Genomic DNA, 11,181 nt, shown 5'->3' on the forward strand with positions numbered 1-11,181 from the left:
ATCTGGTTAATGGCTGCTTAGTATGAGTTACAAGGTGAGAAACAGGAGAGCTAGTAAGTTACACAGGCAGATTGACAGACCGTCCACCACGGGGGTGAAGAGAGTCAGCAGCAGAGACCGCAAATGCAAGGATTGAACCACCGATTGCTGGGCCATGAAAATACCCTGTGAGGTGCAAGCTTGAAGAAGTTCTACTGGAAACTTCATAACTGGATCTAATTAGGCAAAATCAAGATTCTCAGAGGTTACCAGCCTGAGTCTTGTATGAGAGGGCATGCCAAGCTTGCGCAAAGAGCTCTGCCACTCCCTTGAAAGGCCCTGTGAGACCGTACTTTGTGATGGCCAGGGAGATGGAGAGAGTGGCAGGTTCAGCCAGGAGTATAAGGCTCAGTGATGGTGGGCTCAGGGGAAGGGCAGCATCTGTGCAAGAGGTCCCATGGTGTAATGGTGAGCACTCTGGACTCTGAATCCAGCGATCTGAGTTCAAATCTCAGTGGGACCTCAACCTTTTGGCTCCCTCAAGCTTTTCCTCAGCATGCTTACAGCTTAAGAAAGGCTTAACAGCCTTTCTGTTGGGTCAATTCTTTATAATGCACTCTGATCTTCCTTCCTTTCCTGTGCTCCCAGCCCTGGGACTGACATCAGTGCCCCTTCTCCTACCCTTTGACCACCAAACCTCTGCAGCTTTCCTGAGCACTGGTCCCCAGCCCACCGCTGCTCCTGGCTGAGGGCATCCAGCAGAGCCTCACCCAATCACACAACACCTGAGCTGGAGATGATGCAGTCCAAGCCCGGCACAAAGCAGAGTCAAGTAGAGGAGGCAATTCAGGGCCTTGTCTAGTTGGATATTAGACATCTCCAAACATGGAGACTATACAATAGTCCCTGGGCAACACCTTTCCCACGTTTGACCACTCTCAGACTAAGACAGGGTTACTGTGTGTAGCTTTACTTGTATTTCCAACCTTGTCCACTGCTTTGTGATCTCTCCAATTCCTGGAGAACTTTCTGTCTCTATTTTGCCTGCTTGTTTATTTATGTTGCTCTGGTATCGGCCCAAGGAGATCCACTGACAACTAACAGTACCCCAAGAATGGAGAGAGATTTGTGTCATGGGAGAGAGGAGGTTCTACCATTTCCTTGCAGAGGTCGTGGCCAATTGAGGAAGGATGAGAACAAACCACCACGGGTCTCCAGCTGCGTTGCACAAAGTTTTTAATGAGAAGGAGGAAATGCAGTGGCACAGAACAGAGACCAAGAAACACATCTGCAGGGTTCAGGGAGGCACAGAGAATGGCCCGTTTCCCAAGGACAAGCTCCACACAAAGCGCTTGCCTTTTCCCATTCTGCTCTACCTTCTGGCCATCCCAGACCACCAAGAGCAGTCCCTAACTCCGGCACCATCCCCCCAGCAGCAGGAAGTTCAGCAAAGCAGAAGAGAACGAGCCCTTTCTCGAGGAGCTCAGAGTAGAAGGACAACCAGAGGAGAAAAAAAGAGGCCTGCTGTGCAGTGAGAATTAGGCACAGGTCCCTCCTGCCAGGTGAGGTGAGGACACCTAGCCCATCTGCAAGCCATGGCCACGATCCTGCTGCTGAAAGGTCCCTGTCTTCCAGCCTGCTCCAAAGAGGATGACCTGCCGCATTCAGCAGTTCATACTGCAGAAGGGGGGAGGCAGACACAGCCCTGACCCTCCCAGGCCAAGGGAGCCCCCAGAAGAGATGGGAACCCCCCCGGAGCTGAGGGAGCTCCCAACAGCAGCCGACAGAGAGGATCCCACGGCTGTGCTCTGGGGGAAAGAGGTGAGGATGGGGCCCGGCAGGGTCACCACCACCGGGGAGGCCTCGATGAACACCGTCGAGTCAGCACAGCGGGCGACACTGGGCTCAGTGCAGCTGCTTGCCAGTGGGGTTGGGCCAGAGGCACCGCAGGGGCGTGGGGGACAGGGTCTGCAGCAAGACATCTCTCGGTGAGGGAGGCAAACCTGAAACACAGAGCAGGCAGGAAACACAGACACCAAGATCAACCTGTCAATCATTTCCTCAGCTCTCTCTGCAGATACACTTTGCTGCCCTCCACCTCCATTTCTAGCTCCATGTGGAGAAAGGGCCTGCAGGTGATCTTGCTAACACGCACAACAGCGTGACATCCTGCGTTAAGGCTGGATTGGAAGGACTGCAGCAGAGATGTGCCTAACTGCCTGCTGATTCCAACAGGACCTTCTGCTGCATTTCCCGGTACAAGAGCAGGGAGGAAGATTGATGTAATTATCCCAGCACAAACAGGTGCCTCAGAAAACACCTCTTAGAAACACACAGTGTGCCTACAGCTCCCACGACCCTCATCGTGCCCTCCGAGTTGCACGGTACAGGAAGGCTGGCCCACGTAGGGATAGGACCCAGCACAGTGGGTTTGAAGCCCCCGTGGAAACACTGATCACAGCCCACCTCCAGAATGCGCAGTGCTGATCTTGAAGGCACTGGATGCACCTGGCCGTTTGGATAGAGACCATCTGCTGCAGGTGCAAATTCTGGTGGGCAGGCCTCCCTGCAGCTGAGCCCCATTGATTCCCTTCTGCTTGGAAGAACCCCCTCTTCCCAGCCCTCCCCAGCCACCTCCGCCAAAAGGGAAAGAGGTGACAGCCCTTCAACTGTTCTATTGCAGGCCCAGGCCGAGGCAGCCCAAGTGTCAACCTGAGCAGCCACCATGACAGCAGTTCAGCCCACAGAGAGAGAGATGCAGCAGACTCAGGCTTACCTCGTTCCTCGAGGAAAGAGAGGCAAGAGAGGAGGATGCAGAGCCTGGAGCAGCGCAGGCTTTTATGCTGTGTCCCCGAGCCCCATGGGGCCACAAACATTCCTTGCTCATGAAGCATCTGAACACCTAGCAGCTGTCGCTTGCCGAGGACTCGCTGGTGATTCAGCCCTTGCCTCTTTCATCTGAAATATTTTGCTCCTGCTGCATATCATCTAATATCAATATAACTAAGTTGTGTTTACGCCTGCTAAGACCAGTTGGCTCAGAGCTCTCAGTCTAGCTGTGCAGAGATTTTAAGCGGCTTTCCATGACGTGCATCAGTTCCTTACATCGTCTTCTTCACCGTGAGGTTGTCAACCAGTCACGGTGAAATTCAGTTTCAGGGACATCCCAAGTCAGCTCTGAAGTGCTTTCAGTGCATGGCGTCAGGCCAACACTGGGAGACATCTCTCTCCCAGCGGGTCATGGTAGGGTCGCAGGAGATGGTGGGAGAAGAGACTCACGTCTCCAGAGATGCGGTAAAGCTCAACGACAAGGAAGCACCATTGTGGTCTGTGGGGATGCCCCTTGTAGGCAGGTGGCATGTAGGCAGGAAGTCTTTGATTACGCTCATCAGGCTCTGCCACAGACTGGTGTTGCGATCAAAGACATGTCCGCGTCCTTGCCCCTTCCTTGAAAGAGACCCACACCCAGCGTGGCCTGTTTGGCTCAGGGAGTTCATCCCAGAGGCCAGAGGCCACCATGGCCTGCTTTTGAGGAGAGGCTCGGGGCACGGAGCCAAGAGCTCCTGGCCCTTTACTCTGGGTCAGGGATGGGGTGGCCCATTCCATGCATTTCCGATTTCAAAGGGACATTGGATCAGTCTCCCAGAGCACTGGGAGTCATCGTGATGTGGAAGAGTTGGGAAAAACCCTGAGCTCCTGGCAAACATGAGTCACCCTGCTGTGGACTTCAGTGGACATGGTGGCCCGGCCTCAGGCATGCCAGGGATACCATAGCCCATAGCCTCATTCCTCCAATACATCTGCTTTCCCCAAGGACTTTGCCACACATTTTAGCACCGTTCCTGAAACAAGTGGAACTTTTATGCTGGCCTGTTCTGCTGCTGCTACCTTGCAAGGTGTTGCTTTTGGTGGCTGCTCAGGGGCCCATGAGACCCAGTGCACCCCAGAGTAATGAAGGTCAGACGGGACCGCTGGTAGTCCTCTGCTCCTGCTCGGAGCAGACCAAACTTCCCAGTTACCTCAGGAAGCACTGGGCCTTGTGCCATTGACGACTGAACACTGCCGCTGTCAGAGAGGTCACTGTCTCTTGTGTAGCTCTTCCCGGGTTGAATGGCAGTTTTCATGTGGTGCGTGTGATGACACGTCAAGGATGCCCACTTGTCTACCTCGTTCTCAGCAGGGTTGTTTCATCCCACTTTAAAACCCACCTAGTTCTAGGTTTGATCTGCTTGAGCTAAGAGGTTGGAGAGCACAAGGGCTGGGTGTGTGCGAGGCATGCCGCCGTCTCTGCGTTTCATTTTTATGCCACTGACTAGAAATCCCTTCTGGGCAGAAGGGCTGGAGAGAGGAGAGAAAATCTGTCCCAGCACGGCTTTCACTGTAAATCGCGGGGGGAGCCTTCACTCCTAATCCTGATAGTTACTTCCTGTCCATCTCCAGACCTCACCCCATAACCCTGGGATCTGCTCACCAGTGCTGCTGGCACCCTCAGTGTCATCTGGTGGCCCACTTGTGGGAGGATCAGCTGTGAGAGCCTCTGGCTGGTAGGGTGGGGAACAGGCCTCAAGCCCCTGTTCAGGTGAAAGCAGACCTGTTTGGTGGATCCATGGTTGGCGTGGGTCATCTCAAAAGGGCCTTTCCAACTCAAGCTGTTTGTCGAAAGCTGAGGGGAGGGAGGGTTGCCCTTCCCTTGGCTCTGCAGAGGACACATCTGGATTGGTGTGCCCCATTTTGCATCCCCAGGGGCAAGAGAGGTGGTGGTGGTGATCTCTCATGGAGAGAGGTACTGGCAGAGGAGCAGGCGGGACGTAAGGGCTGGAGCGAGGGACGTATGGGGTGAGGCCGAGGGCACAAGGTTTGTGGAACCTGGCGGAGATGAGCAAAGCGGGGAGGAGGGAATGGAACTGGTGTCTCCCACCAGCTCCAGGAGGTTAGAGAAAGGATGGAGCCAGACTCTCCTGAGAGGTGCACTGCAAAAGGGCAAGGGGCAACAACCACAAGTTGCAACAAGGGAAATGTCTTTTTGGGAAAAGCAGTGACACAGCTCATGGTGCAGCCCTGGAAGAGCTGCTCAAGAGACAGGGACCTCTCTGACAGTGGCAGTGTTCAGAAGTCAACAAGACAAGGCCCAGAGCCTGCGGAGGTACCTGGGAAGTTTGGTCTGCACAGAGCAGTGGATCGGAGCAGAAGACCTCCAGAGGTCCATTCCAACCTTTGTTGTTCTGGGGGACACTGCGTCACACGAGCCCCTGAGCAGCCACCAAAAGCCACCATGCCACGGAAGACAAAAAATGCAGGAGATTGCAGAGAAGCACCAGTGGATTCAGGAATGGTGCTAAAATGTGTGGAAATACCCTTGAGGAAGGCGGCACTTTGGGGCTATGAGCTCTGGTATCCCTGGCACGCATGGGAACCAGGCCACCGTGTCCACTGAAGTCCACAGCAGGGTGACTCATGTTTGCCAGGAGCTCAGGGTTTTTCCTGACTCTTCCACATCACGATGACTCCCAGTGCTCTGGGAGACTGATCCAATGTCCCTTTGAAATCAGAAATGCATGGAATGGGCCACCCCATCCCTGACCCAGGGTAAAGGGCCAGGAGCTCCTGGCTCCGTGCCCTGAGCCTCCCCTCAAAAGCAGGCCATGGTGGCCTCTGGCCTCTGGGATGAACTCCCTGAGCAGAACAGGTCAATTTGGGTGTGGGTCTCCTTCAGGGAAGGACGTGGGCACGGCTTTGCTCACATCACCAGTCTGTGGCAGAGCCTGATGAGCGTAAGCAAGGTCCTCACAGCCATCAGTCCTGCCCACAGGGGACGTCCTTCCAGCCCACAATGGACTTTGCCGTTGAGTTGAGCTTTGCCTCACCCCTGGTGAGATGAGTCTCTTCTCCCACCATAGGGGATTGTGCCGTCTTGCCCTGCTGCCTGAACTTACTCACAGTGTGTCTACGTGACCCGTGGGGGGAAATGTCTCTCAGGGTTAAGCGGAGTGCCTGCACTGACAGCACTTGACTTGAGGTGTCCCTCAAAGCTGAATTTCACTGTGACTGGTGGCCATGCTCGCCATGAAGAAGGCAAAGTGACAAAGGCAATCTGTATCATGCAAACCCACTTCAAATCCCCTTCTACACTAGCCTGAGACCACTGAGTTGATTGGACTTAGGAAGCTGGGACACAGATGAATCGTTTCGATGTTCAGTGGTGTGAAGCGGGAGCACAACATTTCAGATGAAAGAGGCAAGGGCTGAATCACCAGCGAGTCCTCGGCAAGCGACAACTGCTAGGTGTTCAGATGCTTCATGAGCAAGGAATGTTTGTGGCCCCACGGGGCTCGGGGACACAGCATAAAAGCCTGCGCTGCTCCAGGCTCTGCATCCTCCTCTCTTGCCTCTCTTTCCTCGAGGAACGAGGTAAGCCTGAGTCTGCTGCATCTCTCTCTCTGTGGGCTGAACTGCTGTCATGGTGGCTGCTCAGGTTGACACTTGGGCTGCCTCGGCCTGGGCCTGCAATAGAACAGTTGAAGGGCTGTCACCTCTTTCCCTTTTGGCGGAGGTGGCTGGGGAGGGCTGGGAAGAGGGGGTTCTTCCAAGCAGAAGGGAATCAATGGGGCTCAGCTGCAGGGAGGCCTGCCCACCAGAATTTGCACCTGCAGCAGATGGTCTCTATCCAAACGGCCAGGTGCATCCAGTGCCTTCAAGATCAGCACTGCGCGTTCTGGAGGTGGGCTGTGATCAGTGTTTCCACGGGTGCTTCAAACCCACTGTGCTGGGTCCTATCCCTACGTGGGCCAGCCTTCCTGTACCGTGCAACTCGGAGGGCACGATGAGGGTCGTGGGAGCTGTAGGCACACTGTGTGTTTCTAAGAGGTGTTTTCCGAGGCACCTGTTTGTGCTGGGATAATTACATCAATCTTCCTCCCTGCTCTTGTACCGGGAAATGCAGCAGAAGGTCCTGTTGGAATCAGCAGGCAGTTAGGCACATCTCTGCTGCAGTCCTTCCAATCCAGCCTTAACGCAGGATGTCACGCTGTTGTGCGTGTTAGCAAGATCACCTGCAGGCCCTTTCTCCACATGGAGCTAGAAATGGAGGTGGAGGGCAGCAAAGTGTATCTGCAGAGAGAGCTGAGGAAATGATTGACAGGTTGATCTTGGTGTCTGTGTTTCCTGCCTGCTCTGTGTTTCAGGTTTGCCTCCCTCACCGAGAGATGTCTTGCTGCAGACCCTGTCCCCCACGCCCCTGCGGTGCCTCTGGCCCAACCCCACTGGCAAGCAGCTGCACTGAGCCCAGTGTCGCCCGCTGTGCTGACTCGACGGTGTTCATCGAGGCCTCCCCGGTGGTGGTGACCCTGCCGGGCCCCATCCTCACCTCTTTCCCCCAGAGCACAGCCGTGGGATCCTCTCTGTCGGCTGCTGTTGGGAGCTCCCTCAGCTCCGGGGGGGTTCCCATCTCTTCTGGGGGCTCCCTTGGCCTGGGAGGGTCAGGGCTGTGTCTGCCTCCCCCCTTCTGCAGTATGAACTGCTGAATGCGGCAGGTCATCCTCTTTGGAGCAGGCTGGAAGACAGGGACCTTTCAGCAGCAGGATCGTGGCCATGGCTTGCAGATGGGCTAGGTGTCCTCACCTCACCTGGCAGGAGGGACCTGTGCCTAATTCTCACTGCACAGCAGGCCTCTTTTTTTCTCCTCTGGTTGTCCTTCTACTCTGAGCTCCTCGAGAAAGGGCTCGTTCTCTTCTGCTTTGCTGAACTTCCTGCTGCTGGGGGGATGGTGCCGGAGTTAGGGACTGCTCTTGGTGGTCTGGGATGGCCAGAAGGTAGAGCAGAATGGGAAAAGGCAAGCGCTTTGTGTGGAGCTTGTCCTTGGGAAACGGGCCATTCTCTGTGCCTCCCTGAACCCTGCAGATGTGTTTCTTGGTCTCTGTTCTGTGCCACTGCATTTCCTCCTTCTCATTAAAAACTTTGTGCAACGCAGCTGGAGACCCGTGGTGGTTTGTTCTCATCCTTCCTCAATTGGCCACGACCTCTGCAAGGAAATGGTAGAACCTCCTCTCTCCCATGACACAAATCTCTCTCCATTCTTGGGGTACTGTTAGTTGTCAGTGGATCTCCTTGGGCCGATACCAGAGCAACATAAATAAACAAGCAGGCAAAATAGAGACAGAAAGTTCTCCAGGAATTGGAGAGATCACAAAGCAGTGGACAAGGTTGGAAATACAAGTAAAGCTACACACAGTAACCCTGTCTTAGTCTGAGAGTGGTCAAACGTGGGAAAGGTGTTGCCCAGGGACTATTGTATAGTCTCCATGTTTGGAGATGTCTAATATCCAACTAGACAAGGCCCTGAATTGCCTCCTCTACTTGACTCTGCTTTGTGCCGGGCTTGGACTGCATCATCTCCAGCTCAGGTGTTGTGTGATTGGGTGAGGCTCTGCTGGATGCCCTCAGCCAGGAGCAGCGGTGGGCTGGGGACCAGTGCTCAGGAAAGCTGCAGAGGTTTGGTGGTCAAAGGGTAGGAGAAGGGGCACTGATGTCAGTCCCAGGGCTGGGAGCACAGGAAAGGAAGGAAGATCAGAGTGCATTATAAAGAATTGACCCAACAGAAAGGCTGTTAAGCCTTTCTTAAGCTGTAAGCATGCTGAGGAAAAGCTTGAGGGAGCCAAAAGGTTGAGGTCCCACTGAGATTTGAACTCAGATCGCTGGATTCAGAGTCCAGAGTGCTCACCATTACACCATGGGACCTCTTGCACAGATGCTGCCCTTCCCCTGAGCCCACCATCACTGAGCCTTATACTCCTGGCTGAACCTGCCACTCTCTCCATCTCCCTGGCCATCACAAAGTACGGTCTCACAGGGCCTTTCAAGGGAGTGGCAGAGCTCTTTGCGCAAGCTTGGCATGCCCTCTCATACAAGACTCAGGCTGGTAACCTCTGAGAATCTTGATTTTGCCTAATTAGATCCAGTTATGAAGTTTCCAGTAGAACTTCTTCAAGCTTGCACCTCACAGGGTATTTTCATGGCCCAGCAATCGGTGGTTCAATCCTTGCATTTGCGGTCTCTGCTGCTGACTCTCTTCACCCCCGTGGTGGACGGTCTGTCAATCTGCCTGTGTAACTTACTAGCTCTCCTGTTTCTCACCTTGTAACTCATACTAAGCAGCCATTAACCAGATATCCTTACTCTTGGTTGCTGTCCTAACTGAGCTCCTGACCTTGCTGAACAAGGCAACCAAGCGAGAGGGCAGGGGATGAGGTTCAGCAGAGGGAAGAGCTGGCAGGAGGAGGACCCATAGTAGCTTGTTAAGGATTGCACGAGCTGGACTGCCTTCCTCTGCTGGGACAGTCTTGGTTGACTTCAAACCCAGGTCCTTTCGTCCAGGACATGCTCTCCCCTTGTGCACCAAAGTGGCCTCTCCCTCAGTGAGAACATCATTTTCCCTCCAGAGGCTGCTCCAGACTCAGTACATTGCACTTTCCCTCATGCCCTGGCACCAGCACACTGTCTGCCCCAGAAGGGTCCATGCACACATCCGGGTAAAGCTGCACTGGTGCGATCCTCCTTCTGCCGTGGTTTGAGTCTGTGTGTTGAGAGCAGGACCCTTCCTCCCAGCAGTCAGACAGGAGGAAAGACATGCGGGGACACTCTATCGGATCTCAGACTTAGCCTGGGACACTGAGGACACAACCTCCTGGTACCTTTGCACTGTCCAAAGCACTGGGCTGGCATCTGGTACTTCTGAACCCACAAGACAGACCACGCTGCCATGCCCAAGCCTAAGACATCAACTGGCAGGTTATATTCAGAGGGCGCATGAGAAACACCTAGTTGCTGGAGAAGGCTTAAATCTCTACAGAGTCACAACTCTGAAAGCATGTCCCGGAGAAGCAGCATTGCTGAGGGCTTTCCTCATCCATCCCTGTGGTCTGCAGGACTGAGCAGTGTGGGAGGAGTGTCTGGGAGCAGCAAGAGCAGGGCTGGACAGCCCTACCCCATGCAGATGCTCTGCCGCAGCAGGAGGAGGGATGTATCTTTTGGGGCTGAGACAGTGTTTCCCCAAGCAATGGAAGGTTTTCCTGGGGCTCTGCTAGTCTCGCCCAGCACTCAGGGAGAAAGGATTCTGGGCCAGTGGGTTGTGTGGGCCAGTGCAGGCAGCTTCCCTGCTCAGGCCATTTTGTCCTTGGTTTCCCTCCTGGCAGCATGGCTTGCTGGGGTGGGGCTGCTGTGGTCCCCAACCTGTTTGCTTCCCCGTGGGCATGGCAAATGTTCCTCCCACTGCAGCCTTCAATGCCGCTCCTCCCTGTAGGACACTGCAGGTAGGACTTTCCGTGTCCCCCTTACAGGCTTCAGTGGGCAGCCAGAGATCTCCCAGAGATCCCCAGCCCCTGGGAGCTGCAGCTCAGGCCCCACCAGCTCACATAGGAGGCCAGGCCACTCCTGGGTCCTGCACTCCCGAGGTCTTTCTGGCTGAGGGCAGGCCTTGGAAAGCCAGAGAGCCACCTTCACACAGCGGAAGCCCCCTCACTTTCTCTTCTCCAGGCTGAACAAACCCAGATCATTCAGCACCTCCCTCAATCATGATGTGCTCGGGCATGCTCTCGTACCACCTTGTGCATGTCCCCTCCTCCTGATAAGTGTCCTGACTTCGGTCCTTCTGAAAAATGCCATCAGTGCTCATGCAGCCTGTGGTGGAATGGTGTGGGGTTTCCCTGTCCAGTCAGAAGCGTTGGAGAGAAATGTCCCAGAGCCTGTGATGTCCCTGTTGGCTTCATAGGGGTGGACCTTTACTCCCACCTGCCCCTCTTCCCACTGGTTGCTGGTTGCATTTGGTGGTGAGGAGCTGCCAGTTCAGGGAAACTTGCTGGGTTGAAACCCTGCTGCTCAATGCCACCTCCTGGACTGGCAGCCATAGACTGTGCCACGGAGTCTGAAAGAGGGAAGGATGCATCTCAGGGGCTCTTCAGCTCGGGGATCAGAGGGCAGGGTAGCTCCCTGATGACTAAAGAGAGGGAAAAGTTACCCCAGTCTCCAGAAAAGGGGAAGAAGGTCTCCCTGGGGAACCAAGTAAAGGTGCTGATAAAGTGGAGCAAGTTCAGTGGAGCTGCCCTAGGATAGACCTGGCCTTGTGAGGAGGGGCTGAGGACAAGAGGCTTGCTTAGCTGGGAGAAGAAAATGCTTAGTGGGGATCTGATAGGAGCCTCCCAGAGCCTACAA

General features: G+C 54.7%; 2 non-coding genes across 2 annotated transcripts; one reads left to right on the forward strand and one right to left on the reverse strand.

Annotated features, from left to right (window-relative positions):
• Positions 1-430: 430 nt before the first annotated feature.
• TRNAQ-CUG (transfer RNA glutamine (anticodon CUG)) lies at positions 431-502 on the forward strand. The gene has a single exon. It is a non-coding gene; the product is annotated as a tRNA-Gln (tRNA).
• An 8,138-nt stretch (positions 503-8,640) lies between these two features.
• TRNAQ-CUG (transfer RNA glutamine (anticodon CUG)) lies at positions 8,641-8,712 on the reverse strand. Its single transcript has one exon. It is a non-coding gene; the product is annotated as a tRNA-Gln (tRNA).
• Positions 8,713-11,181: the final 2,469 nt, after the last annotated feature.

This window comes from Strix uralensis, chromosome 11 (assembly GCF_047716275.1).
Source record: "Strix uralensis isolate ZFMK-TIS-50842 chromosome 11, bStrUra1, whole genome shotgun sequence".
Taxonomy (NCBI): domain Eukaryota; kingdom Metazoa; phylum Chordata; class Aves; order Strigiformes; family Strigidae; genus Strix; species Strix uralensis.